The 16,963-nt window shown below is 52.5% G+C and overlaps 1 protein-coding gene across 5 annotated transcripts in view; it reads left to right on the forward strand.

Moving 5' to 3' along the window:
* The first annotated feature begins 11,874 nt into the window (after positions 1-11,874).
* The window catches only part of HDAC5 (histone deacetylase 5), a 108,377-nt gene continuing 103,288 nt past the window's right edge, over positions 11,875-16,963 (forward strand). For all 5 annotated transcript variants that reach the window (XM_073325925.1, XM_073325927.1, XM_073325928.1 and 2 more), the window contains exon 1: positions 11,875-12,102. The gene's annotated coding sequence lies outside the window, so the exon portion shown is untranslated. The remainder of the gene's footprint in view (positions 12,103-16,963) is intronic.

Genomic DNA, 16,963 nt, shown 5'->3' on the forward strand with positions numbered 1-16,963 from the left:
TCCCTCCCTGCTGTCAGCTCAGTCAGGAGGACTTCTTACGCTCATCCCAACGGGGAAACTCTGATGCCTTGATCATATTGCACAGCATCTTATCCCACAAACGGTCCCACTGAAGTCAGTGACTCTGCCCCTGAAGTGAGGAGCTGCCCAAGATGAATGGGGGGTGGGTGGGAAGGATTAGAATCTGTCCCTAAATTTGCTTCCCAAGAATACAGTTACAAGTCTCCTTGTTCTGTGGATTTTTCTTTTAACAAGGGCTGTCAATTAATCGCAGTTAACACAAGCGATTAACGCAAAAGCAATTAACTAGATTAAATCAAATAATCGCAACTTTAATCCCACCGTTAATCAATAATAGAATACCAGCTGACATTTATTATAAATATTTTTGGATGTTTTTCTACATTTTCAAATGTATTGATTTCAATTGCCACACAGAATATACGGTGCTTGCTTTATATTATTATTTTTGATGACAAATATTTGCGCGGTTCAAAAGATAACTGAAAGAAATCACATTTTTCAATTTGCCTCACACAGCTCAGTGGTTTGAGCTTTGGCCTGCTAAACCCAGGGTTGTGAGTTCAATCCTTTAGGGGGCCATTTAGGGATATGGGGCAAAAATTGGGGATTGGTACTGCTTTGAGCAGGGGGTTGGACTAGATGACCTCCTCAGGTCCCTTCCAACCCTGAGATTCTATGATTCTAAGTGCAATCTCTATCGTGAAATTGCGATTTATAAATATAGATTTTTTTTCACGTAATGTCACTCAAAACCTACAGGCCATTCAATGGACTTGAAGAGTCCATTTTTTCGCAACATCCAAGAAACGCTCTGGACACGTTTCAGCATAATCTCTTCAGTATGCGTTACTGTTACAGCAAAGACTGCAGTGTCCAGGCAGCATCAATCCGGTGTGCCGTGACTCCAAGATCACTGTGATTGCTCAAAGATGGCCAGTGGTCGCCAGTCAAAGCAACAGCTCGTGCATTTTTTGGAAGCTCCACCTTTGTAGGCTTCTCGTTGTGATGTAGGTCACGTATTTGCGATGCAATGGTTCCTCGGGAGGGCAAGGAGTCTGACGGATTGGAAGATGCAATTTGAATAACATTCTGCCATTTACAATGCTGCGTGATCTACAGTCCATAGCTATCTGCTTTGCAATAGCATTGGGTAAGCTGTGGGTGATCAAGTATTGTTTGATCCATGGGCTTGTAGCCATCCCAAAACTCTGGAAGCGTACTCTGTCACGGCTGGCAGGATTCATTTGCAAGAACTGGAGATGAAATCATGGTTAGCGTGCAGATGATACTGCAGACTTGAAGAACGTTGACGGTGTTGGAACTCAGCCTTGCAACAGCTACAGATAACCCTCTTTATATCCAGGGACCAAGCTGGAAGTTTTCTTAAGAATAAACTTCTCATTCAAAATCCCTGAACTTTTGCTGCTTTGCTCATTAACTTTTTCCGACATTTAATCACCAGATCGTGAGAACACAACAGAACTGCGCTAATGTCCGCCAAGCGGTGAAGTACCATAAGTGAAGAGGGTCACATCAGAGGGGTGTTCAACTCGTGCTTGTTTTAAAAATACTGCGCTCATTTGTTTTGCATTAATCGCTTGCGTTCACTGCGATTAACTGGCGGGCCCTGAAAAAAAAAAATTCTACCTTTGTAAGTTGCACGTTCACGACAAAGAGATTGCACTCCAGTACCTACCTGTCTGAGGTGACTTGAAAACCCACGATTTCTTTTATCTTTTTTTACAGTGCAAATATTTGTAATGAAAATAGTAACATCAAGTGAGCTCCGTGCACCTCCTGGTCTGTGCTGTGACTGAAATCAACACATTTGAAAATGTAGACAAATACCCGCAAATATTTATAATACATTTCCATTGTATTATTCTATTATTATTTAACAGTGCGATTAAACCTGTGATTAATTGCGACGATCTTTTTAATCTCGCGGTTAATTGTGATCCTTTTTTTTCATCATTTGACAGCCCTACTTTTAACCCAAGGTTTTTAAAAAGGCCACGTACCCTGATCTCTCCCAGTAACGGGCACACCAGGTGCACCAAACCCCACTCCTTGGGGTCCAATGTTTTACTCCAATTCTATTCTCTGTAGGTTCTCATCCCGCCCCCATCAAAGCAGTATCCCACTGGTCAGTCGGGCATGAAAGCGACGTGCTGGACATCTGTCCTTCTCTTTCCCATCCTCTCCTCCGGGGGAGAATTGTGTGGTTGCCATCCTGGAGCTTTGGGCTTGCTTAAATTTGCAGGGTCTAGCCCTCTGAACACCTTGCAGATAAGGACCGGGACCTTGCACTGGACTGGCTCGTCTGTGGGGAGCCAGCCCGGAGAGTGGAGGACAGCTCTGATGGGCACGTGGCATATGGGCATTTCCTGTCTTTAACAGAGCAAGGCCAAGCCACTGGCCCGACCCCAAGGTCCTACCCTGCCCGCCTCGGTCCCCAGACCATGGCTGGTGAGACAGCCCTGGTCAAGAGCAGAGCTGATCAATATTTCCCAAACCCTGCCAGTTATAACAGAGGCCTGGGAACTCCCGGCCCAGCTTCTCCCGGCTCCCTAGTGCCCATAAGTTTCCTGCCAACCCACCCGCCATCTCTGGATGAAATGCGCCACCTCCCTTTGCCCAGCGCACACAGCCGCAGACTCCACTCCTTTCTCTGCCTCGCTTTCCTGACGCACAGGTGCAGTGGTGGACAGAAAACACAGGGGGCCAGCAGACAAGCTTAACATCTGCACAGGTGAGGAGACTGGGATCTGATGACTAACACAGATGCTTATCCAGCTGTCTGCGGCGGGGGGGGAGAGTGTGTGTGTGTGGAGGTGGCAGGGTGTGTGTGGGTGTGTAATGACAGGTAAGGTGCCACAAGTCCTTCCTTTCTTTTTGTGAATACAGACGAACACGGCTGCTACTCTGAAACCTGTCATTATGCAAGGCACTGAAAAAATTTAATTTGTTAGTCTCTAAGGTGCCACAAGTACTCCTTTTCTTTGTGTGTGTGTGTATGTGTGTAGGCGGCAGGGTGGGTGTTGTGCTTGGAAGGATTTCATTTTTCCTGGGCCTTTATTTCCTTCCCGTCAGTTTCTTCAGCGATATCTGCATTGCGTGGGGTTAGATGATTCCACTCGTCTTGAGGGGACTGACGCTGGATTCCGCTAGTCCTTGGGAACAGTTCATGAATGACTCACCTGCAACTCAGGCTTGTGATTCATCCCTCCGCTGGGTTTTCGAAAGCAGCCCCCTCCCCTGCACACACGCACACACCAAGGTAAATACATAGTGTAGGCCCAGCGCTGCTCACACAAACAGGGCATGTCATCCTGTCATCAGCTTCTCCTCTCCTTCGCTGCTCCTTGAGCTTAACCCTTGGCAGGCGACGCTTCCAAAACCCTTTGCGCTCCCTGGAGCTGCAGCCTGCTTTAGTCACACTCCACAGGATGGACGGTGGGAGTGCCCTGGGGAATTTGTTTCTACACCAAAATAGTGCAGAGCTCCGGGGCCTGGTTTTCCATCACCCTGCCCCTGTGCAGTGCTTTACGTCAGGGCAAAGTGCGGGCGGATTGTTCCAGCCCTGGTAGTGCGTTATATCTGTTTGGCACCGCAAGGCGGAGTCGAATAAGGTGATGCTGCCAGCGTGAGACTGGGCTCCCGCTAGTGTGACTTATCGAGTAAGCAGTACCAGTGTGCGAGCCTTGGTCTGTATCAGTACAGTGCGTCTACATTATGGATTGCACTGGCCGGCCGCCAGCAGTGTAACCAAACCGGTGCCAGTTTCCCTAGACAATTAGCTTGTAAAGAAAGACTTGATTCCAGCTTTGGGGCCCAGAGCCAGGGCAGGATGGGGGGAAGCCGCCTTATTTCATCCCTGGTGCGCCCTTGCTGCTGGCTCTCATGTTCCTCCCGGTGTCAAACGGTTCCTACGCTAGTCCCTACACCTTCCTCTGAAGCGGCTGGTGCTGGAGACAGGACAGCAACTGAAGGGAGCTCTGGTTTGATCTAGTGCAACCATTCCTAAATGCATCCCGATCTCCTTCCATGGATCCCCTGTTTTGCATCCCCAGAAAATAGAGGGTTAGAAAGTCAAGCTGTGGGTTGGTGCTGAAAGGAGCGAGGCCAGCTGCCAGGGTGAAGAAGATCCTAGCAAATGCTGCATCACCATGGAGACCTCCTTCCATCCTGCCCTTATGGCCCAGCGCATCAGTAGGGTAGCTGCAGCTGGTCAGCTGTCTCTTCGTGGCTCTTCCCACATTGCATGGACTCCTCCCACATTTTTTCAGACCACACCCCTCTGCCCTTTGCAGAGAATGGGTCTGATCCTGCTCCCATGGGAATCAGCTGGAAGAGTCCCGTTGACTTCAGCGGGGCCAGATCTGTCTTTGTGAGTTGGCCTGGGGACAGGAGGCCGGATAGGAAAGTTTAGCTTCTGCATGAAGACAGGCCTTGTAGGAAGTTGCGACGCTCTTTGTCTTGCAAGCCACAGGAGGCTATAAACTTATATTTTCTGAGGATTTAAACCCTTTCTGCACCATTTTACTACAATGGACACCTACGGCCCATGACCCATAGAGCTGGCAGATTTGGTGTCGTTACCATAGTGAGTTGTGGATAGTTTCCCACTGTAGACTCCAAGCCAGGAAATACACCAGAGAGACTGACTTGCTGTAAACAGCTAGGGTTTCCAAAAGAGCCTAAGGGAGTTAGACACCTCGACAGTCAGTGGGATTTGGGTCCCTAGCCTCTAAGAATTTTCCAGCCCCTAAACAGAACATATTTTCAAGTTGGGTTTCTCCATCCTGGCAAAGTAGGCAGAAAGAAAAGCTATCTGGGGATTTCGCAGTGAATGGAGAATGTGGTGTGCAGTATTGAGACTGGAATGGGGCCAAGTGGTTGATATTTTCCCCAGCGCATCTCGGAAATATTTGAGAACCATCTGCCAGCATCAGATTTACAGCCTGCCCACAGAAACTTCACCTCACACCTCTGGCTCCTCATCCTCTCATATCCGGGGCTACGTCGCAGCCTCTTCTGGGCCAAAAGCCCGGGAGAGCAAGCATCTGATCCCAGACCGGCCCAGTGTCGGAGAGTTTGAAGCCAGAAGAGACACCAGACCTTCTCATCTGACCTCCCGCATATCACATGCCACCCACTCCAGCACCCGCACACTGAACCCGGCAACCCAAACTGACCCAAAGTATCATAGCCCACAGGAAGTGACACTATGGTGTGCCACAGGCAGAAAACAGGAGGGACCAAGGTGCCCCCAAGTGCAGGCAATTGATTGAGCGAGCCCCAGATGATCCTGGCAAGCGACCTGCACCCCACGCTGCAGAGGAAGGCGAAAAATGAGTTGACGGATCCCTTCGTGCGGCTCGGGGCTTGCTGTGTTTTACCACACGTGGTAATTAGGGGGATAGAGACTCCCACTTGCGGAATGAAGGGCCAAAACTCAGGGACAAACCACTGGCTTACAGTTTGCATCTCCAAGCACCCCACAGCCTTACAACCGTGCCCCCGCTGGGCCAAATTCGCTTCTGGTGTGAACAGCTCCACGGACTGCATCAATTGATGCAGCAGAGAATTTGGCCTTCAAGGTGGTATGCGTGGATCCCCGCATTGGATGTTCGAACCTGTAAGGGCACTGCCGAGTGTTGGCCTGCTAAATAACATCACTAGAGTCCAGCATCGCCATGGGAAATCCGGCCCGGGGTCCATCCAATCCAATGCCAGCAGCTTTCTGCAGGAGGCCATTGTGGGATAACTGACCCCAAGGAACATTTTTCCTCCTGACCCCATCCGGATGACTTACACCCTGAAGCAGGAGGGTTTATAGCACTTCCAAAATTCTTGGGGCCGGATTCCTCTTGAGGCATTCTAGCCACGTAAAGGGGCCTTCAAGTGGTGATTTCCGGGACTATAGACTTCTGTGTGGGGAGCTGGTGCAGCTTTCTGCCAGGGGAGAGAGCTCCCCCTCAGCTGGGGAATTCTCAGCTGGCCAGCTATGGTTCTATGCTGGCTCCTTTGTGCCCCTGCAGAACTGAATCTGGGCCTGCAGCTCTAAACCTCGAGCCAGTTTAAAAAAAGATTTCTGCTGCCTTTCGCTGCTTGGGCACATGGAACCCGCTGCAAGAAATCTACCGAGATTTAAAGGCACAGGACACAGAAATAGCCAGAACAGTTCCTGCTGTTAAAACCCTAGAAAGGTAGGGCTGGAAGGGTCGTCCCCCCGCCATGCTGATATGAGGACACGCATGTTCCCTACTGCCAGTTTAACTCCACCATAAACTGTCTCCGTGAGGGCAGCATCCTTTTTGATCGTCCTGTTGTTCTTTGTCCTCCACGCCTTCTCTTCCCCCTGGATGGAACCCAATCCAAGATGTGCCTTGGGTGTCAGTACGGCCAGACCACCGTAACCTTCTCCATCTAAGGACTGAGTCTGCAGACTGCTGACCCGTAGGGGGCAGCACTTCCACGTTGGTTCTGCGATCTTGCTAATGAATTCCCGAGTCTTCTTAACCTACGCTGGTGGAACGCGTTCAGCTTCCTTTTGGGGACTTCCCCCATCTGCCACGTCTCTGAGGCAGACCACAGAGTTGGAAAGACAATAGCGGTGTATTGCCTTACTATGCCCATTTCACAGATAGGGAAACCGAGTCACGGAGCGTTGCTGTGACTCGCCCAAGACAGCTGAGGGAGTCAAGATCAGAGGTGGGATTAGGACCCAGGAGTCCTGACTCCCATGACCACTGGGCCCTTCAGTTTGCTGACAGCAATAAGTTTGCCCTGCAGCAGGCCAGAGCTAAGGGAGAGCAAACTGGATTCCCCTCCGCCTTGCGCAACAGCAGCAGAGTCCCCAGCTCCGTTCTGAAGGCAGGACCGACGAAAGGGGAAGCTGGATTTTCCAGTCCCAGGTGGAATCTGAAGCAGGAGTAGTTTAAGAGGAAAAAAAATATTTTGACTTGTGCACTGAGCTAATTTACCCTGGGGTCATGCAGAGGGGGTAGATAGGGAAACCCCAGGGGATCACCGATCTCTGCTCAGAAAGCTGTTTAATTGCTCAATGAGTTTCCATGGGCAATGTAGGGTCACCAGTTAAACACAAACACACACACACAGACACGCTGCTGGGTGTGCTGTGGAGCTATCCTACAAATACCAAGGGGCCAGATTTTCAAATGTGCCCAAATCACTTAGGAGCCTAAGATCCATTTTCAAAAGTCTCTTAGGGCCAGATTTTCAAAGGCCTTTATGTGCTTAAAGATGTAGATAGGCACCTAGTGGGATTATCAAACGCACCCAAGCAGCTTAGGTGCCTAATTCCCCTGGGAGATAGGCACCTAACTTGCTCCCCACAAAGTGCCCATCTATGTATTTAGGTGCATAGAAACTGCCCTTAGGAGCCTACATCTCACTGGCTTTCCAATGAGATTTGGACTCCTAAACTCCAGATCCTCCAAGGTATTTAGGCACCTGATGCCCATTGATTTAAATGGGAGGAGCCTAAATGTAGCAGGGAGGAGCTCTGCTCTCACTCCCTAGGGAGAAGGACGAGTTCTCGGGGAGAGGAAGCCCCGGGGATCCTGCCCTGGTCTGCAGAGTCTGGCAAGACGCTGAGAAGGGCAGTAGCCACAGGGAGTGGTGGCAGCTCAGGCTGGTAAATCCCGAGGCGAGCGTCCCCTGTGACCGGTGGCTTTAAAAATTTGATTCCTCCCCTCCCCGGGATCCATTTAGGCACCAAAATAAATGGCCAGGTCTTTGTCGTAGGTCAGCCTGTAGTGCACTGGGGTGGGGGGCAGAGCACTGCTGGGAAACCCAGCCCTGGTTGTGGGTGCTGACTCTGAGCCCTGGGGAATTGTCCCCGAAGGCTCAGCAGGTGAGCGAGGTCTCTTAGTACCACAGAATGATGACCTTGCCTGTCCCTGTCTGAGCCTGGAGCGCGGTGGCCTGGCTTCCCTCTGCTCCAGACGCCGGGGTTATTTCTAACGTGCTGTTTGCCCACTTGGCTTTAATAGTAAATTGATTACAGAGGTCCAGGCTGGGCCGAACTCCTCTGCCAAGATATTACAGCCTGCAAAAGAGTACAAGCACAAGGCGTGTGTCAGAGCTTGGCGCATCTCCACTGGCTTCCGGGGCAGACAGAAGAGCCTTGGCAGGGTCAAAGTGGGACCCAGACTGTCTTTGTAAAAACTCTGGGGTTTAGACATGACTTAAAAAAAAAATCCAGACAAAACAAACCTACATCCCCTGAGGTATCTGCATCTCAAACATAGTGCTAATGCACTAAAAGCCAAGTCTCCTCTCCCTTGAGCTCAAGGAGAATTTCCTTTGTGTTGTCAGTATAGGGCTGATGACACACAGGTAAGAAGTTCTGATTCCATGTAGTAGCGAGCAGTGCTCTCTCTCTGACCCCCCACCCCTCGATGGAGTATTATCCCCATTTTACAGATGAGGAAACTGGAGCACAAAGAGGTCAAGTGACCTGTCTGAGACTGTACAGCAAATCTGTGGCAGAGATGAGACTGGTTCTTCAGGAATTCCCAGGCCACTAGACAACACTGCTGCCACATTACTCTGTTCTCCAAGGGGCCTGAAGATCTGAGCGCCCGGGATATAGAGAGCCACGCTGCCATTGCTGTCTCTGAAGAATCAGGGCATGGTCCTCTCCCTCCCGCCCAAAAAGACAAACTGGGGCAAGGGGTGAGGATCAAGCCCTGGGTCCCCTTTGGTGGTAGCAGGGGTGGGGGGCTGTTGGGAAGCTGGTTCCAGCTCCCTGATTCTCCTCCCAGTTCCAGTGTAGTGCCACCTTGGGGCTGCTCTCACTTACACCAACTAGCCCAAGAGACCACCTGCCAACAGAGCGGGAGCACAACATGCTCTGGCTGCTCCTCTTCCCTGTCCCTTGCGCTGATCTATAATCTATATCCCTAATCCTGCCATGAGCAATCAGGGAGCGGGCTCAAGCTGCAGGATCAGGGCTTGAGTTCCTAACATATGAGACTGTAGGGAATTAAAAGCAAGAGAATTTTTAAAACCCAAGTTATCTGCCATTCTTTATAGGCTGTGTTTACCTGCCACATGTCTTGCATCCTGGTTTTCATGGTGGCAAGTCAGTTTCATTTTCAGGTTGGCAGGGCTGCAATTGCTGCAGTTCAGACATTCATTTGTTTAAAAGCAACTGATGGCACTAGTTGTCGGGATTTGTCTTTGAATTGTGGAAGTCTTTGCACCGGTTTGAGGCTGGCTTGGTTCTGGCCACCTTTGAAGTTGGAGCGAAGTTAAAGTTGAGGGCATTCCTTTAATATTGAGTTGTCTTCAACTGGACAATGCAGGTGCACAAAGTTAAGCGCGTGTGTGCAGGATCGGGGCCCAGGACGGTCATGTTTTCACCTCCTTTGCACTCATTTTGCCAGGGTGACAGAAAATGGTGAAGGGGGCTCTGTTCTCTGGAGTGAGTGTGTGCAGGATCAGGCCCTTAAATTGTGTAAGTGGCGTCATGGGGATTACCAGAAGAGAGAGACAAACGTGTAAAAAGCAGTCAGGACTCGTTCAAGGTGGCTTAGAGGAGTGTTAATTGGTGCATAAGGAGCCAGATTCTGAGCTCTTTCCAGAATTACTCTGGATTTACACCTGGCCTCACTCTGGATTCGCTTTGCTGTAAGTGGGATCATACACTCTCACTTTCTGTATCCTAGGGCTGGGAGTGTTGCCTTACCGGAGAGAGAGTCCAGCGAAGGGCAACAAAGATGATTAGGGGTCTAGAACAAATGACTTATGAGGAGAGGCTGAGGGAGCTGGGATTGTTTAGCCTGCAGAAGAGAAGAATGAGGGGGGATTTGATAGCTGCTTTCAACTACCTGAAAGGGGGTTCCAAAGAGGATGGCTCGAGACTGTTCTCAATGGTAGCAGATGACAGAACGAGGAGTAATGGTCTTAAGTTGCAGTGGGGGAGGTTTAGATTGGATATTAGGAAAAACTTTTTCACTAAGAGGGTGGTGAAACACTGGAATGCGTTACCTAGGGAGGTGGTAGAATCTCCTTCCTTAGAGGTTTTTAAGGTCAGGCTTGACAAAGCCCTGGCTGGGATGATTTAACTGGGAATTGGTCCTGCTTCGAGCAGGGGGTTGGACTAGATGACCTTCTGGGGTCCCTTCCAACCCTGATATTCTATGATTCTATGATTCTATGATACCGTGAAGGTTGCCTACCACTTCCCATTAGAATATCCTGTTCCCAGTTGCTTAAAACGTTGCCAAACGTTAACGGGTGGGGACGATGTTTTCCATGCCCGGTATCGACCTCACGCTGAATTTTTCTGGAAAGTTTCACCTCAAACAGTTCAGCCATTTCAGAGAGTGAGAACAGGGGAAACCCACTTGTTTTGCTCATGTTACAAAACCTCTTGCCACCATTTCTTCAGGAAGTGCCTCCATGCTTTGGAGCAGGGGTTTGGAACTGGGCAGGAGTCAGGCCTGTGCCTTTTGCCAGCTCTGTGAAAATGTGCCCAAAGTTGGCCAAGTTATAAGTCTCGGCAAAAATTAAATTTGCACATGCTCAGTAGAGACTTGTTAGAGCTCGGGTGATAAATTCTGCCAAAGATGCCATCCGCACGGAGCATGCTCCATCCCCCTCATAGCTCCTACGTGTGACCAGATTGTGCATGTGACATCCGCACAGAGCAATTTAGCATGCTCCAGCCCAGGACTGCAGGGACCGAGCAGGACTTTCCCTTGCAATTGCTTTGTCTGGCTGCCAGGGGTTGCTGCCACACCAGGAGATCGGGGTGGGTAGGGGCTCTCTGCTCTCAGTGCTCCCCCAGCTGGAGCCCAGGCAGCCTGGAAGAGAAGGAGGGAGGTGAAGGCTGATTGGGATGAGGATGGGGAGGAGATGTGAAAAGGGATTGCAGGAGCCAGAGGTGGGGAGGAGCGGAGGCAAGGAGAGGGGTGGGGGAGGATATGGGTGCAGAGGAGGGGGACAGGAGCTGGGCAAGGGAGTAGATAGGAGAAGGGGGGGGGCAGGGGCAGGAGCCAGGGAGGAGTGACTAGTGGCAGAGGGGGATGGGACAGGCCAGAGGCACAGGGGCCGGTTGGTCTAAACCGCTAGCGCTCACTCCAGCTCCCTAAGCTGAAACTGAACCCAGGAGTCCTGAGCCTCCACCTTCCTCTGCTGCCAGCAGGCGGCCGTGAAACCCACCGGCCCACGGCGTCGCAAACTGGGCCCTCAAAACGAGTGGACGCTTTTGCCACATCTTGGCCCGGGTGCGTCTCTGGGCCTCAGTTTCCCGTCTGTAAAATGGGGATCCTGGGCCCTCTCCCAGGGTGGTTGACACGCTAAGCGCGCAAGGGGCCGTGACACGCCCGGGGCGCCCCGGCGGGGAGGAGCGCCCCGGGGAGGAAGGAACCACGCCGCAGTCGGCGCGGGGGTTCGGGCGGCGTGCGGGAGGTGAGGCCCAGGGCTGCATATGGACCGAGGAGGAAAAGCCACAGGGCCTGACGGCATGAGCCTGGGGCCGAGGCACAAGGGGCCCGAATTCGGGTTGCCCCCCGGGAGGGGGTGGAGGGGGCAATTCACGGCATGGGCTCACTTTTGAGCGCTGGGCTTTGCAAACCTCTGCTCACCTCCTTCCCTGGAGGGGCGACCCTTTGCAGCCAGGCCTCAAGCTGCCCCCTCCCCCCCAAAAAAATATTCCTCTGGCCCTTTAAGACAGTGTCGCTGAGGCCACGCCCCCCGGGGACCAGGCACAGGAGGGGGGAGGAGGAGAGTGGCGGCGGCGGCGGCGGCCGAGGGGTGGGGGGGGGGAGAGGAGGCTATTTTTAGCCCAGGGTTCCGTCACGTGACGGTGAGTGACGTCACCGAATGTTGTTGTTGGTGGCGGGGCCGGAGGGAGCGAGCGGAGCCAGCTGCAAAGATGGAGGAGAGGCGGAGCGGGCGCTGAAGGAGCCGGAGCGGGGGGCAGCCGGATCCCTGGCGGAGGTGGGGCAGAGCCAGCGCAGGGAGGGGGCCCCGAGCCCGGCTGGGCCCAGCTGCAGCCACCCCCCCTCTGCCCCCCCCCCGGGGGCAGCAGCGCTGCAGGTAAGGGAGGGGCCCGCCCGCCCCGGGGACGCAGCGCCCCAGCCTCTCCCGGGCTCCTGCCCCGTGCCAGGGGAAGGGGAGCCGGCCCGGCGGCGCTCCTGACCCCGGGGGGGGGGCGTGCAGGGTGCAGCCCCCCCCCCAAGAACAGGCTTTCCAGCGGCTGCAGGGAAGCCTTACCTGTTACAGGTAACCGACCTGTGCGTGCCCAGGGGAGCAGGGGCCCGGGGGCGCCCAGCAGCTGTTGGTGGCTCAGGGCTTTCTTAGGGAATGTTGCAGGGAGAGGAAGCGCTGGGGAGGTGGGGGGGGGGGCGAATTGGGCTGGGCGGGTGTGGGGGAGGCAGGCACCGCCTGGCAGGTGCATTTGCAACGTGTGTGCACCCTTGGGTCGGGGTTGCTCATGCATCCTGCTGCCAGAGATGCCCCGTCCTTCCCTGGGATGGGTAAAAGTCTTTTTTTGGGGGGTGGGGGGGCATCCAGGCCCCTGGGTGTGCAGGGGCTGCCAGGACGGGCCCTGGGACAAAAGGCAGAGACTGGATGGTTATGAAACGGCAGCGCAGAATGCCCAGGCTGCCTGCGTGTATGGGGGGGGGTGATCCGGCGCAGGGGGGTTGGCAGCGGGAACGTTGCCTCCTTTCGTCAGGACTGGCTGAGCTCCAGCTTGTGTTGTGTGTGTCTGTCTGTCTGTCTGGTTGGTAGGTAGGTCGCGATTCGGAGGATGTGCCTGGGGGTGTGAGACAGGCTGTGTGCGCGCCAATCGCACCGCACTCCTTGGAAGCAAATCGGGGGCACATGGCTCTAGATGAGCAGCGGTGGTTGGGGGGCAGGGTGGTGGGGTGGTTTTTCCCCTGGGGGCCTTTAAATGGGAGGGGGATCGTTCTGGAGCTCCCCAAGAGGGTGCATGCTCCCCCGGCTGCATTCCCTTACTGGTGCCTGGCCTTTGCAGCTTCTGGAGACTACTTGTGGGGTGCAGCCCTGCCTCCACCCCCTGGATCCCTTTCTCTGGACACCTGCCCTCGTAAGGGCTTAAACTTTGTGCCGTAGAGACCAAGGGGATGCAAAGCCGGTTTGGATGCATGAACACCCCCAAATCCCCATTATTTCAAATCGAAATCTTGTCTCTTGACCTTCTCGCTGGACGGCTTCGGCACTTCGTTTCCCCATTGCTGGCTGGGATGGGAGAAGGAAAACGGGTGTATTATTGCCCATGAGACAAAGGTTTGCTGATGCCTCGTATTGCACGCTAGCCGTGTGCTATAAATACAAAGCGGGGTGTGTGTGTGTGCACGTGGGGGGAATGAAAAGGCTCCAGAGCAGCAGCTGCTCTTAAATAATTTATACTTCCTACTTGCATCCTTTTGAGGAGGACCGTCTGGAATATTGCAGCGCTTGCAGCCTCATTGCCGGGCGATGGGTTTTGTTCCTGTGGTCCCTGGGCCGTTCTGCTGGTGGATGCGTTTGCTCCTGCACCTCTGGTCTTTGGGGCTCGTTTTCCCTTTTGCTTTTGGAGCTAGATGGCTTGCCTGCTGAGGCTGGGGGGGCGGGAGGGGATGATGGGGGGGTGTGGGATTCACTCCTCTCCCTGCTTTCCTTCTCCATCTGTCCCTTGTTATCCTTGCAGGTGACCAGCAAAATGGGGCCATGGTAGGAAAGATGTTCCTCCGGGAAAACTGCTTGCTAATGGCTTGTCTGTGTGTTCTGTTCAGATCACCAGGCCCAGTGCGCCCCGGTGCTGCAAAGGGTGAGCCAGATTCTGCTCTTGGCCACGCTGGTGTAAATCCGGAGTAACGCTATTGACTTTGGCGGGGTTACTGTGGATGGATGCGGGTATAGCTGAGAGCAGAACCTAGGGTGCGAGCTGGTATGCACGGTGCAATATGCAGTCTGGTGGTGACCGTGAAGAACCCCGGCAGGATCAGAGAGGTTAGAGCTGAGAGATTGGTCAGGTGCCACCCAGCCCATGGGGGAATGGACGACAAATGCTCTTCCCTTGGACAGGTCTTTCCATGCCCTCACGTAGCTCGCTGCCGGGAAATGTTTCCTAGTATTCATCCTCGGTTTTTTTCCTCTCCGTTCCTGTCCTCCTTGCGTAATAAGTAATGCCTCCTCCCTGCGTGCTTACACCCTTTCGGATGTCTGCGGAGCGTTACTATTTCTGTCTGCCCATTGTTTAACTCTTTAAACCTTTCCTCCCAAGGCAGAGCCCTTCGCTAGTTTGTTTCTCTTCTCTGAACTCCCTCCTCGCTCTCGGGGCTCACGCTGTGCCCGGGACGGGGTGTGATCTTCCAGATGCCATCGCTCCTACCCTAGAGGAGGCAGGATGATGGTTACAGAGGCCTCAATTGGGATCAGGGTCTCATTGTGCTGAGAGCTGGACCAATTTACCATGAGACAGTCCCTGCTCAAAGGAGCATATGGTTTGAATGGGGACAAGGGGTGTGGAACACTAAGAGGAACATGAACAGCACTGAGAAGGGAGTTTGGTCTAGTGGTTTGAGCAGGGGCGGACTGGCAAGTAGGACTCCTGGCTTTTAGCCCTAGCTCTGGGAGAAGAGGGGAATCGGATGGGTTAGGGCGAGGGTGAACAGGACCTTGCTTTATATTTCTCTAATTCAGACAGAAATTAATTCAGGGAAGTCCTCTGGCCTGTGTGATCGAGGAGGTCAGAGCAGATGATCACAAGAATCTCTTCTGGCTTAATAGATGAAACATTTGCTCGTCCCAAGAGTTCAAAAATCACGAGATGGGCATAATAAATTTCATGCTTTTTTTAAATGTGGGGTTCTTCTTCTTTGACTTCCGGTGCAGCTGCCTTTTGAGGCTTCATGGTTTCAAGCTTTTCTTTGCGACCATGAGGAGCAGAGAATTCTTGAGGTAGGTGAAGGCTGTGAGATGCTCCTCCTGTAATCACATGACTGCTTGTAAGAAAAAAGCCCCGTGTCCCAAGACGTGCAATAAAGTCACAAGCGTTGGCAGTGCTGTGTGCCCTTAAGTACGAGCCTGGTCCAGAGCCCGTTGAAGTTAATGGAAAGGGTCCCGTTGATTTCAGTGGGCCTTAGATTCAGTTAGGGTGACCAGATGTCCCGATTTATAGGGACCGTCCCGATTTTCGGGGCTTTGTCTTACATAGGCTCCAATTGTCCCCCCACTCCGTGTCCCGATTTTTCACACTTGCTCTCTAGTCACCCTAGATTCAGTCCTATGGACTGGACTTTCCAAAGCTCTCAGTCCCCAGCAGCTCCCATTGTCTCAGTGGGAACATGAGCATTCTGGAGGATCCAGCCCTACAGTGTCTGCTTTGGAGGAAAATCCCTGGCTTTACGTTATTATCCTTGGGGTTTCCAGTTCCATTTTTTTAATGTTTACATCTCTTCTTGGTACCCCATTGTTAACCACTTGATGGGGCTCCCTAAAGACCTCACTTTATCCCTTTCCAATGGGACAAGTCTGTCCCGGGCGAGACCTCACTTTATCCCTCTCCAATGGGACAAGTGTGTCTCAGAGGGGCCTCACATCCTGCCGTGGGGCACGAGAGCCTCTCGAGAGATTCAGCAGGAAGAAATTATTATTAGTTTATGAGCCTTCTTGCTGTAGCACTTTGGAGCTATAGTCATGGACCAGGACCCGTCCTGCTTGGCGCTGTACAAAACACTGAATGAAGAGACAGCCCCTGTCCCAAGGCTCTTACTAACCTTGGCCCAAATTCAGATCTTCCCTGGGTTGTCTCGAAATTTGTCAGAAATTTGCAGACTCAGATCTTAAATGTTGTGGCTAATTTTGGAATCATGATTTTGGCAGCCAAATCCCTTCGGTGGCTTTGAAAACTGGAGCCTTATTTGTTGTCCTTTTAGTACTGCCACGCTTGAAAGCTAGGCTCTGGGCTGCAGGCAGGGCCAGTGCGCGGCTTGGTATTCAAAGCTTTGGCCCAGCGGATTTCTGATCCGATCAGAGGGGATTTGATTTCAGAAAGGGCCTTTCCTGATTAATTATGTAGCTAGCACTGCTCACTCAGAAAGGGTCCACAGGGGTTTTCCGTGCTGCTGTATGTACAGAGACTCTAAATGCAGCTGATTCTGGGGTGGGGGAGGAAATAGCAGCTGGTGCGTGGAGGGTAAACTTTGTCTGAGCAGAGCTATAGGCCCATGAAAGATGCCATGGGCTCTTGCTGTGCGGAGAGGATTTATTAAAAAGATCCACCCATGGACCTCAGTGGGTTTTACTCTCCTCTCTCTTAGGCTGCCTTTCTGACTTATGGGGGGCTAAATGAGAGAAGATTAGGGCCCACTTGATCTATGATCTGTAGCGTCTAGAAGTCCCTGCTGAGATCCGGGCTGCATTGTGTACACACGCATCATAAGAGACAGGAGCTAACTGTCTAACACACAAGGCAAAGGAAGGATTATCTCCATTTTACTGTTGGGACAGTGAGGCACTAAGGGACTTGCCTGAGGTTGCACAGGGAGTGTGTGGCACAGCAGATCTACCAAGTTGCAATGCAGAGCTTTAACCACAAGACACGCCCTCTCCAGGAAGGATGCTCGATGGAGACAGGCTTGCTCGGATTTGAAGCTGTGATTCCGGGGAGCGTTTAATGAAATCCTAGTGTTGTGGTTGTGGATGGGCATTTTGCTACTGACTTCAACAGGGCCAGGATTTCATCCCGGGCTAATGGCTATGAAGCCATCTCAAAAATGGAGCTGTGCTCCATGGTTGTGTCTGTGACTCCAACCAAATGTTCACAGTTGACTAGAGGAAGGATGGGGCTGGTGGGTTTTTGTTTTAAGCTGTCTGCCCTGGAAACTCATCTGTGCATCCAGCTGGACTTTTTCCTTCTCCCCCGTCGTCCTGTCATCTGGATCCAGCC

Source organism: Lepidochelys kempii, chromosome 27 (genome assembly GCF_965140265.1).
Source record: "Lepidochelys kempii isolate rLepKem1 chromosome 27, rLepKem1.hap2, whole genome shotgun sequence".
Classification (NCBI taxonomy): Eukaryota; Metazoa; Chordata; order Testudines; family Cheloniidae; genus Lepidochelys; species Lepidochelys kempii.